Source organism: Zosterops lateralis (genome assembly GCF_965231275.1).
Source record: "Zosterops lateralis genome assembly, chromosome: Z".
Classification (NCBI taxonomy): domain Eukaryota; kingdom Metazoa; phylum Chordata; class Aves; order Passeriformes; family Zosteropidae; genus Zosterops; species Zosterops lateralis.
This window is the reverse complement of record NC_139800.1, coordinates 67,149,494-67,162,516: the sequence shown is the minus strand read 5'-3', so window position 1 is coordinate 67,162,516 and position 13,023 is coordinate 67,149,494. Positions and strand designations below refer to the sequence as shown.

Below are 13,023 nucleotides of genomic sequence, written 5' to 3'. Positions count from 1 at the left end.
AAGGGACGGTTGTTCTGCGTAAAACCAAAATGAAGTTATTTGAACTTAGTCACTATGAAATACTTACAATTTTATAGACAGTGAGGAGAAACATTAAGTATCAAAAGCTAATTATTAAAAGGCTTATATCAGAATGAATTCTTAGGTTGTAAACAATACATAGGAAATTTCAGAGGAAAAGATGTAGATTTTTTTCTTGTCACAGAAGTTGCATAGTATGAAAAATATTTATTTATTGCCATTGGAGTTGAATTAGTCTAATTTTTTTTCATGAGTTATCCCTGATACAGAAAGCTCACTCCTAAAATTGAGTAAGTTTTGCTAGGAATAAAGGAAATAGGACTGAAAGAAATTGAAGCAATTTTTCTTGGAATCTCTCTTTCTGTTTAACAAACAGAACAGTAACATTTTAAGTGTAACATTACTGTACTGTATTTGTTTTTATTTACTGCAATATCACTTTCTTGTTAATAAATACTAGGCATTTTCAAGTATTACTCAGGAAAATAATTTGAATAACATTTTTAGAATAATAAATTTCTCATTGTGTGAGAGCAACAGGCTTTCTCTAATTAAAAAGCAAAAAGGAAAAAATTAAAGTGACAGGATATTGAAACTCAGATAAAAATGACATGCAGTTAGTGTTTGTGGAAGCTATTGTGTTGACCATAAAGTCACACAGCTCTTCTGGATAATGTAAATAATATTTTCTCTACCCTGATAGTCGTGGTACAGTAGAGAGCAGTGGGTGAAATGTAATTACTTTCTAAGAAAGATGGTCTGCAGGATTCCATTTGTGCAACGGGCAAAGGAGGTATGAGTAAATGATGAACAAGGAGTTAGATGATAGGATAAGACAAAAGCAGAAGAATAAGGGAGGGAGGAGAAGGGCGAGAATGCAGTCAACTACAGCAGTTGCTTCAGAAGTGAATTTTAGCGTGGCTCTTTGAGCACATGTCATTGACCACGGGATATGTCAGTGTCTGTATAGGAAAGCTAAAACATGCTTTCATGCACCGATTTCCTTTCTTTGGGATGTAGAACATTTCCTGGTTTCTTTCTTACAGCAAAAAATTCTAATTGGTGTTTTTGAAACGGAAAAAGATGTCGTGCATATCTAAGATACATGCACAAAGATAATATGCGTTGCTTCAATATTTTATTGGCTTCCTTATTGCCGTGTGCACTCCTGCGGTGGTTCAAGGACCATGGGCAACAGGGGCCATGTCACTTTCCCCCCAGGCTCCTGAGTTTCCTCAGCTCTTGCTAGGTGAATCAGGGTATAAATAACAGGACGGGCCCAGCTTGCCACTCCAAGGATCAGTTTTATTAACAGAAACACAAAGCAGACTTAACTGAAAGGGCAGAGGCAAAGACCCAGCCAAGGGCTGTGCTCCCAGTGATAAATAGGGGAGGGACCCAGGGAATGTACAAACATTCAGCCAGTAGGATATAACTGGGGGAGGATCAGAGGCAAGGGCTTACAGAACAACAACCAGTGGGGGAACACGAGGAGAGGATACAAATTTAGAGAACCAACAGGTTGTGGAGGAACACAGAAATCTCTGGAAGTGAGGGCAGGGATTGGGGAGGATTGAGTAGATTGGCAGACTAGTAAATGGATACAATAAGGACTAACACAAATATACAAGGAAAGAGGGGGGCACAGAGCAAACCATTTTAAGGGATTACAAAAACATACATTAAGAAAAAACACACCACCACACTTCCTGATATTAAGATACTAATTCTTGACATTCCATAGAGGAATGCATGCAATTATCTCAGGTTAGAAACAACTTATATTTAATAAAAAAATCTTAGGCTGTATATGGTAACAAATAATTAATTCTCAAATTGTTTTCTGGAAGAAAAAGTTATTTTCCTTTTTTGAATTTTATACACATACATCCACACAAATATATATATATGTGTGTATATGTATGTATATATGTATATATATGCTTACTAGGTTACACCTATTTTGTATATTTGACAAAATTTTTACCCACTATTTTTCCAGATAGTAGTAATGATGATATACCTTACTCTTTTTTACCACTGCCTCAGGAGGTTTTTCAGAAGTGCCTCCAACCTTTATAGGGCTGCAGTTTTATCACTGATGTATCATACTCAGCATCATTATCTGGTTATGTATATAGTGAAAAACAGATGAAAGAAGGATGTAAGGGTTTTAGAGTGTATTCATGAAATAAGTTGGTTTTAAAGTTTACAGAACTGAAACACTTTATGGCATGTAGTTCTGCATATCAAATAATAAAGAGAAGGTTGTTTTCCAGCTTTTTTTGTAAAATCAGGACATTTTTCTCATAAAGCTAGGAGAAACTTATTCCTGTTCAGCTCAGTTCAAAGGTAAATTCAGTTCCAATAGGTACTGCTCAGAAAAAATGTTGTGATCAAATTTAAACTGTCTGAAAGGATACACTTGCTGACGATGAGTTAAATAAAACACACAGAAAGCTAAGTGCATGTTTTTTTTTCTTTTTGTCATTGCTCTGTTGTTGGCAGCCTCTTTCCTCCTCATTCAGCAAAAGTGTAATGCATGAATACACTTTTATGAAATAATTTTTTTATCACTGCAAATTTTGACTCAAATAAGGACTTACTCCATGTCAAAGGCTATTTCAAAATCCTTATGCAAGGCAGTAAACAGCAAGAAAGACCATACTGGCGTGTTAAACTGGTTTGGAAGATAGAGATCATCAAGGTATATGGAGCTGTGAGAATTGTTGAATCAATGTTACAGTATTTAAATGCTCACATATTTCAGCTAAGTCATTCAAGTCTGACATTAAAAGCTCCTGGCAATGCTGGATGTCAGATGCTTCATCAAGTGTCCTAGCTTCTGGGAAATAAAAATAGATGTGTGGAATAAGGGCCAAGCCCCAGATGAAAAAAGCCAAACTATTATGTAGGAGTTAGGATGCTATGAGTTAAAATACTTGATTTGAAAGCCTTCTGCTTTAGAATAATTTTGATTTTGGAGATCAGTAAGACCAGTTAGCCTACATATGCTCAAAAGGAAGGATTTGAATTTTATTGCTCTGAATATTGCATCTTAGTAATTAGTTGGTTATAAACATCTCCAGGAAGCCACCCTTCCTGCCCATCATTGATTGTGCAGACCATGCTCTCTTGTATGAGATTATGAGATTATAAGAAACTGGACTAGTTTCTTATTCTCCTTTTGGGGTCATGCATGGATTTGTGAAATCCCACTCCTTCCTCGTGAAAATTCTGATTATCCCAAACAGAAAGCAAAATTGAGATGACAGGGTCTCCTGTGCTGCTGTTGTCTCTTTTTGGCAGAACTCAAGTATGAAATAGTAGTATTGTGGTTACAAATATATTTATCTATCCTGCTTATTTCTTAATACATTTTACTTTCAAAGAAGTTACTAAATTTCTGTATACATTATTAATCTTCTATAACACAACTGCACTTATGCTGTAAATTGAAGTTGTTTTTAGTTTTGTAAGTCAATAAGCATTTCTCTAACCACAGGAGAGCATTCAGAGAAACTTCAGAGAGACTCAGTCAGACAGAACTCTCAGAAGACTTTAGAAGTTGTGGAAAATTTTTCTATGTCAAACATCAAGACATACTTTTACCTTAAGCAGGCAGTTTCTGTTCCTTTTAACTTCTTTTAACTATCAAGGAGCTATTAAACTGAAGTGCATCAGTTCCCTTTTGAGGAGTATTTTATAGTAACTTATACAGACCTTGGTAATCTTTTTGATTTAACAATGGGCCAGTATTTTTTCTCTGATGGTTTTAGCCTCTTCTTTAGAGCTGCACAGTTCACTTCTACTGATTCCTCAAGCCCTTGCAGGAAATGTCTGAGCCTGGAGCTGGGCTCTGAAGTGCCGCTAATGTGCTGCTGACACCAGCCTGGTTTAGGAGAAAGGACAAATTGATACTCCCTAAAGAATCCTGCAGTGGAGGAAGCCAAGATTTGTGTGATAATTTTGCACAGTTGTGGGGCCCTATTTGACATGTGAGATCAGACTACCTCTAATCACAAATAAATGCCTGTAGCTGCATATAATGGAAATCTGAGGAGACTCAGCAGCAGCTGTGTCATTCTGACTTCATGACCTGTAGCCAGCTGGCAACACCTGTAGACCTTTTCTGCACAGAAATTAGCAATTTGTGTCAATTGCATTTGAAATTTTGTTGTTTCCTCAAATATGTGATTGGTTGAAAACGTCACCTTTTCATATTTGATAAAATGAACAAATGCACTAATCCAGGAAATTAATAATTCTTTGTGTCTCTCCCTCTTTGACCACTAGCCTTTTGTGGTGTACTATACGTCTGCTAGTATAACACGAGATTCCAGGGCATCTCACAATTCTGATGTTTAATTCAGTAAAAAGTTGGATTAATTTACTTAATCCATCTTTTTGAAACAGACACTGGTCTGTACACCTGTCAAACTTTTTTTGGTTTGTTAAGTAACTGCATTAATAAAATAGAATTTCTTCATTTCCCTAGACAGATTTCTCACAATCTAGTAGATAATGAGCTTTTATTTTCCAATACTCAATTTAATTCCATTACTTATATTTAGTTGGAGTCTATATCTCCTTTGGTTCTCTTTTCTTTCTACCTGATTGCCTAATAGTTGTTGTGTTATATTTTTTTACTGAACGTTTGAATTTAGGCCTAATTTTTCAAAATATAATAATTCCTGTTTTACAGGCTATGTCTAATGCTTATTATATCTCCTCCCTCTCTCCCCCCTCTTTCTCCTTCTTTCCTTCTCTCTTTTTATTTATTTGCCCTTACTGTTGTTTGCAGCTGTTCCTAATTTGATATTATCAATTAATTAATTTAAATTAATTGAATTCCTGTTTGACTTTTCCCTCAGACCATTAACAAAGCTGTTAAATGAAAACAGGCAACTCCAGTTTTTTACACTGTATCACCTTCTAAGAAATTTCTTACCCATGATTCTTTAAACAGGAAGATTTTAAATGTTTAGCAGATGGCTAGCTGAACGTCAGTTATTTTATAACCTTTGCCCACAACAAATGCTAAAGTGAATTTAACATGAAATGGTAAAGAGGATCCCGTCTTCCTACAGTGTAATGGCAGAACAGTTTTTTGTGTGGAAATACTTCAGAATAATAGCCAGGTGTGGTAAATCCATAGCTTTGCAATAGTTTTCTAATAGTTCATTTTTTCCCTGTCTTTAGATTAAGCACAGGAAGGTGTTTTCTGCACCTCAGGGAACACTCAGATCTATAGGGAGTCAACCCTATGCGTGAGTGAACATGCTTCAACAGAGCAGAGGCAGAGGGGCTGTTTCTCAATACAGTACTCTGGATTTTCCAGAGAAAGGACATTCTTGTAGCAAACAAAGACTTCATGAGATAGCATAAGATATTAATAAAACAAAAAGGGTAGAGTTCAGTATGTGATGAATTTGGAGTCCCTGGACTTACTAACATCTCTTCCTTGACTCAGCCCAGCTATGAAATTTTACCATGCTGAATATGCATGTAACATGTGAGTTCATCCAGTTCCCAAAAGCTGGGGAAGTCCTGTCCCATCTTCTGCTATCAATATGAGATGTAATCATGATCCTTAATCAACAATGTGATTTCTTTCTTCTTTGGATACCCCACCGTAATACCACAAAGATTCCATCATTCCATCACTTCCTTCTTTTTCTTGTGATGAAAAAAGTGCAAAGTATTTTCTTCCACATATAAGTTTTATTTTTGAGTGGGAAAACTACTGTGGATTTTAAGTAATAGTGACAAAAATCAGGACAGAGGTTCAGTTTATTTCCTATGTTGTTAATTTACAGGAAGTGAAAGGGTAATTTTATTCCTCTAAATTTCTATACATAATTCTCTGCAATGTATTAGCCACATGAAATTTCTTTCATGTTTCTGTAAGCTAACTGCAAATCTTATATAAGTGTCTAGGACAGTTAGTAAATTATTCGTCATCTTCATTTTCATTCATCTTAAGATTATTTTATTAGTTACAAAACAGGCTATTTTTAAAATATGAAAATATTTCAAGATGCCACTAAACATTTGTTAGTAATCCTTAATTCAAGGTAGAGAGATATTGTAAGGTACAAATCAGATATTTTTTTTCTCTGACTGGAAAACTATGAATCAGTGGGCTATTACTGTATGTCTTCATCAATGGTTTCCATTGCTAAGAATGCTTAGCTGGCATGTACTACCTGTGCCATCCATTTAAATTCTTTTCTCCCTAAATAAGAAACGTCCCCAGATGAATAACTGCCTTAAAATGTGGCTGACTTTTCTCCCTTTTCTATCGGCTTTCTTTGTGAATGTCTCTTAAAAAATCCAGGAGGTTTCTTTTTTTCACTATCTAGCTGCTCAGTTTAGGACTGCAACACAATCTTCCTGTCTAGCACTGTTTGATTCTACTACTTCTTTGCTCTGTCTTTCCTCCTGATTCCTAATCAGACCTAATGTATTTCTCTCTTTTTCCTTGTGTATTATTTTCATGGATATGTAGTGTCTTGTACCTTAATTATGCTGGATGTTTAATTTCTTTGTAGCCTGATTATTACCTTTACCTTTTTTTACCTTCATTGATAAAGTGTTTCAGGATCTAGTTTCTATAAAATACTTTATCTACTGAAAAATTATGAACATTAGTCCAGGCTTATCTGTTGCTTTTAAAATCTTAATCCATGCCTATCTGCTGTAGGAGCAAAAGTAAATTTAAGTGATGGAAATACATGCAGAGATAACAAAAACTACAGCTTCTGTTGCATACTACATTTTTGGTGCTGGCTATTGAAAAAGCAGTAGAGTTGCTACCTGTCTCAGATGAATTTTGATATTCACATGTGGCAAGTATACTTGAATCTAGCCTGGGAGGACTTTGAAATACTTCCTTTTTCCCTTGAAAAACCCTGCAAATACTGTATTATTGTGCTATTTTATTTCATTCTAGTGAAAAAGGTGGGGGAAAAGTGACACATATTATAATTATGCTTTTGGATTTCTTAGTTTCTTGAGCACTTGCAGTGTTTTTCAGTTCCAGATGCTCTGCTTTGCATTATTAGTCGTTTGAACTTAATATATAATGATATTAACACTAGAAAATAGCTTTGTTTAATAGAATGAAAAGTTTGTTTTCTAAAAACCTTAATCAGCAGAAAATCAGTGATAGAAACTACTCTGCTTTAGACATTTTCTTTAAATTCAACATGCAGCCTTTTCTATCACTGATATATAATGGACAAGGGAATATGACCTTTGACTGTATCTGGTCTTCCTCTTCAGATGTTTCCAGTTTTGTAAACAAGTTAAACCAGTATTTAATGCTTCTGTTTAGAGAAATCAATTACATTTTAAGATTATACTGTAGACTAGAATAAGGAAGAGATGAATTCAAAACTAAATTGAGAATTAAGGACTAAATTGAGTGATCCTCCCGGTCTAAAAGGACAAGGACACTCATTGTAACAAGACTTATGTTATCACACAGGTTGAATAAAGCCATTATATTATAATAAAAATGCACTTGTTATCACAATTTTGTTGTATTTCATTTTAGTTGCTTCCGTGAATGATACATTGAAAATTTTTGCTTGAAAATGGTATTTTTTTTCCTACGAATAACACAATCTACTTGTATGACTGGTTATGGAAATGGATGGCATCATAACTGTGATTTAAGTCCCCTGTAATTTTATCAAGCACAAAATGTAAACTTTTGTTCTGATACATCTTGGATAATTAATTTTTGGACACTTAATTTCCCCTATAATTCAGTTAATATCAAAGAACTTTTTCAGGACTGTTAAAAATCTTGCATGTTTCTTAAATGTACGTCCTTATGTCCTGTAATGTTTCTATCAAAACCTGAGAGCCTTAGGAATGGTTGGATGGAATCCAGCAGAGGTGTTATTTCTCTGTCTGTCCTATCATTAAGGAGTTCCAGGAGGTGTTTTTCATTTTCCAGTCACTCTAATATTGTAGGATATCCATGAAGTTACCTATCTTCCACTCTGACTGTCCAGACCCTTAGGTTTTCAGTAAAATGGGCACACAAAAGAAATTGGATTGCAAATCTTTGTTTCAAGATGCAGCACAAGGGGGAAAAAATAATTACACACTTTGTTCAGCATATTACACATAATCAGCAGTGCACAGGAAAAATTGGTTATAAGAATCTACAGTGATATCAACTCATAGAGGACTGTTACAGAACAAAATTACTGTGATGCCATTTTCATCAAAATAAATGTTCAGAAGAATACAGGCAATAGCTATTAAGTTCTAAAACAGTTGAGAAACAATGCAGATAAAAACGATTTAGATGCTGCTGATAGGAATGTTTCTGTTCCAGGAGCAGGCATTGTGAAGACAACTTCAGAAATAGGAAAAAGGGGGGAAGAATAGATGATACAGCAATTTATTGCTTCATTTCCATCTTCATAGTCTATTGCTTTGATTCTCCTCAGAAAGTGCTCGTTGTCTACTATTCCCTTCTTTATCTTTCTTAAAATTGCTCGTACAGAAAACTTGCCCTGCTAAGACAATGGAGTAGTAGTCTACCAAAATAAAACTCAAAGATAAAAGTTTTGTAATAAGTCAGTAGATCTGTACAGTCAGTAGCTGAACACAAATGTCAACTTATTGTCTGGGTGGCAGACAATAAGTTGACATTTGTGTTCAGCTACTGAATACAATTTTGTGGGGGTTGTTTAGTTACTTTGTACATTTGAGTCCCTTTTGTAAAATTTTTAAGTCCTTCACTTAAGTGCAAAGTGCTTTAGAAAGAGTAATTGAAGGTCACCAATGCTGTGAGGTGGATAAAGTTGCTTATTTTGTAGTTAAGAGGAAGTGAGCAATATCCAAAACTGTGGGTGGCAAGCAGAGCACCTGACATTATTGAGAAATCACCACTGTATCCAACTTGGAGTTTCTCTGGTTTGCCAGCACTGTTCATCTGTGGAGATGAAGATGGACTTGCATTATATATGAGGAACTGAGAAAAGTTATTAGCATTGTAGTTAATATAGCTCCTTTGGTGTTCATAATAGCTAAAATAATGTAAAAAATAATTCAACCAAAGTAAAAAGGGGGAAGAAAACACAGAATGCATGAAAGGATATTCTTCTGACCCTTTAATATTTTCTCAGTCTGTTATTAGGCACATATTATTTATTGTACTCTCCACATACAGCAAAATTAGCATACACATATCAAATTCTGAAATAGATTTAGACACTGCTGTTTTTTGATTTAGACATTATTGGAAATTACATCAGATGTATGAAGGTGAGGTAGTGTCTTACAGTTCACAAAAACCCCAGCAATTTATCTTGTAGTTTCACTTTCCACCCTTTTTTTTTTTGTTGTTTAGGTAATAGACTATTTTCATTTAATTTAATGTGCAGAGGAGATAAACCAATCCTGGTCACTAATTAATTACTTGCTTTTATCACCTAAGGGTATTTTAACTGCATGATCTAGGGATGGAATATAAAATGGCTAATTAGTTCAGTGAGGCAGTCTGTGCTGCTGGTTTAGTAATGAGGAGTTTACTCTCTTGTTTTGATTTCCTTTAACTCATGAAATTCTGTTACAATGCTAGGTAGTACTTGCTCTGCAGATCTTGTGGGGTGTGAAGGAGAAGGAGGGGAGGGAGTATAAGGATGTCCTTAGAGAAAGGCTTAGTAGGTTTATATCTTTACTGACAGATATCCAGGTGGTAACAACTCTCAGCACAGAGAAATTGCCCCTACTTCCTCCTTGAACTGGCTGTTGAATTTCTAGCAGAAGTCCTATGAACTCTCTCTTACGGTTTCAGCAGATTCAACCCATATTAGAGGTCCCTAGGAGAATCCGTTTGTATTTATGGGACTGCAGAGCATTGCCTGAAAAGGAAATTTCCAATTTACCTCCTAGGTTTTATTTGTTAGTAGCTGGGGGAAGAGACTTTGTTTCTAGCAGTACTAGGAACTTACATAATCTTGGTATTAAACAGTGAGAGTCAGATTTTCTTTTACTAAGGAACTTACTGTGTAGCACCTCAGTGTAAGGTGTGCCAAATTAGTAGTGCTTTCACAGTGTAAATAAGGAATATTATTTTGCTTTCGGTGTTAAAGATAAATACTGATTTTATGGAATTCCTGCTTTAAGTAGCAAATGTTTTATGAAAAAAAAATTCCAGAGACACCTAATTTCATGCAATTTTCTCTGTATTTCTTCAGGATGTTGGCTTTAGGGAACATCAGGCAAAAGGAAGAGAAAGCAAATAGAACACACTGGTTTTTCAGGGGAAAGAAGACAAATAGACTGTAGTTGATTTTGGTGGAATTTTTTTGTTTGGGGATTGGTGTGCAAGGATTTTTTTGTGGTTCTTTATTGGAGGTTTGTTGTTTACTTGTTTGATTTGATTTGTTTTTTTAATGTCCATGTAGAAAGAGTCATGATTTATTATAAATACTTAACATTGATGTAATCTTTAATGCTGAATTCTCATAGTTAATTTTGGTCATCAGACCTCTATATTGTAAGTAATGCAGAGTATTATAGCATCAAAAATGAGAGAGTTTTAGCTAAAAGCAGAAAAAGGTATTAATACTGTGAGATTCATAACGTGCAAACTTTTAATTTGTTCTTTTTAGCGTTAATGTACATATATCCTGAACAGAGTATCACAGTCTTTACAAACTTCCACAAATACCAGTTAATTTTCATGGGTGTGTTTTAGTCAATTTTCAGTAGGGATAAAAGTTTTTTCTCTATTCATGATAGTGAATGAAAAAGAAAACTCATATATTCTATGTACAAAACTGACAAAAATTATGCAAACTGAGAGTATTTTTTTTCATAAGCACCATACTGTGCCTATTACATGTGATCCGCTTTCCCTGATAATCAGACTTATGGATGAGGAATAAACCTAAAGCAGATCATTATACAGATTTTTTTAACCTGGCTCCGTGTTTAAATACTAGGTCAGACTTCAGGTAGGGAGATGCCTGTGATTTCAGTTAACTGTAATTATTTTTTGAGATACAACCTTACTATTTTTTCCATTCCTTATGCGTATCAGTTGCAAAATCTAGACTATATTGTGTAGTTAAAAAGCAAATTACTGAAGTATGGCTGGAACCTAAGTCATAAATTTTTGAAGTTCTGTGGCAATACTTTTTACACACTTGAGTATAAACAATAACAATTAAATTTTGTTTTGCAGCTCACTTGCTTTAACCTACGTAGCCATATATAAGGATACCATACGCTAACATCAAACTGTGTAACATAGTGCACACTGAGCTATTTTATGCATTTTTGTACATCTTCAGCTGGTGCCTGTGAGTTCAGATTTCTTTTTTAGTGGTCCATCTTCTCAAACCACAAGAATAACTTATTTTATATCATTCAAGCGCTAGAGCTATTGATGTTCTTAGTGGCAGAAAAGCAGTGTGAGTCAAAAATGTTAAAATTCCTAAATCAAGTTATAATATTTAGGGTCATTCCTAGGCTCTGTCTACATATTGAATAACATAACCTAATACCATTATGGATGAGCTGATTAAAGTGGATATATGAGCTTCAGCATCCTTAAGTATGGCTCAAGACTTTTAGTTTGGGTGAAGTGTAGTTCAATCCTTTGTCATTACCATGAGTAATGTTGGAAGATGTTACCCACTGGTTCAGGCCTTTCTGCATTAGCTGTAGCAACAAATTCCGTAGATACAAAATTCTGTTGCTGGAGAAACAAATTTCATGCACATCATGAGCAGAATTCTAAGTCAGTTTCTTCCAACAGCAATGTAGTTTGCATGCACCAAATTCATTCTTCAAAAACCAATGAATGTGCATTGAGTGCTCAGGGGATTCTCTTCAGAACTGTGCTACAGCTCCAATTCGAAATATCAAAGTTAATGTAGTTTTTCTGGAATATTCATGTAAGTCATTTGTGAGCATATTAGCTATGTAAGTTAAACAGAAACACAGTAAGGTTAGTTAAAAAATATTTTGTCCATGATGTTATTAATGGTGTAGAATTAACATCTCTCTTTTTAAAATTTTCTTGTATTTAATTACATTACAATGGGAATAATAATAATATATTTTATTATATTTTATTAAACTGTGAAACACTGAAATTTAATATACATATAGTAAGTTTATAATATATTATTAGCATGTAGGAAGCCACAGTAGGTCTTTTATCAGGTATTACTGCATGCCTTCTAATTTAAAAACTAAACAAGCTTGAGATGAAGGGAGGGAATTGACTTTCTGAGCTTCTCATCCATCACTGAGCCAAAATTCATTTTCTGTGCTGAGTAGCTTTTAAACTTTTGATAGAAACTCTAACAGGCAAAGGGAAAGGTGGAGCTGTTCCTCAGGTTTCTCACTGAAACACGTCCTGAATGTATTTCAGGATGCTTCTTCAAATTCTGTTTCATTTTACCTGGGATCCAGTTTGTTAATCTGAGGGTTATTTCTGTGACCATGGAGGGCAGTTGGGGTGGGTTAACTTTGCCTGGCTGCCAGACACCCACACAGATGCTTTCTCACTCCCCATCCTCAACAGGACAGGGAAGTAAAATAAGACAAGAGAACTTGGAGGTCAAAATAAAGACAAGAAAATCACCTACCAATTACCATTATAGCAAAACAGACTGAACTTGAGTAACATGAATTTAATGTATTGCAAAGTAAAATAGAGTTGGACGGTGAGAAATAAAAGACAAAAACTGAAATACCTTTTTCCCTTCCCTTCTTCTGAGGCACTCCTTCATTCTGAAATCCTTCACCTTCTCCTCCAAGAGGTGACTGGGGAATGGGGAGTCTGCTCTGTCCATAAAGTTCCTCAGCTTCAGCCTCGCACTCCTCCCCTGCTCCACTGTGGCTCCTCTCCATGGACTGCAGGAGAATCTCTGCTCAGGCACTTGGAGCATCTCCAGCATCTCCTCTCCTCACTTCTTCAAAGGAATCTTTCTGACTTGTTTTTTCCCTCTTCCCTCA

The 13,023-nt window shown here is 35.1% G+C and overlaps 1 protein-coding gene across 4 annotated transcripts in view; it reads left to right on the top strand.

Annotated features, from left to right (window-relative positions):
* FER (FER tyrosine kinase) overlaps nucleotides 1-13,023 on the top strand; it is a 155,535-nt gene that overhangs the window by 126,670 nt on the left and 15,842 nt on the right. The window lies entirely within an intron of this gene.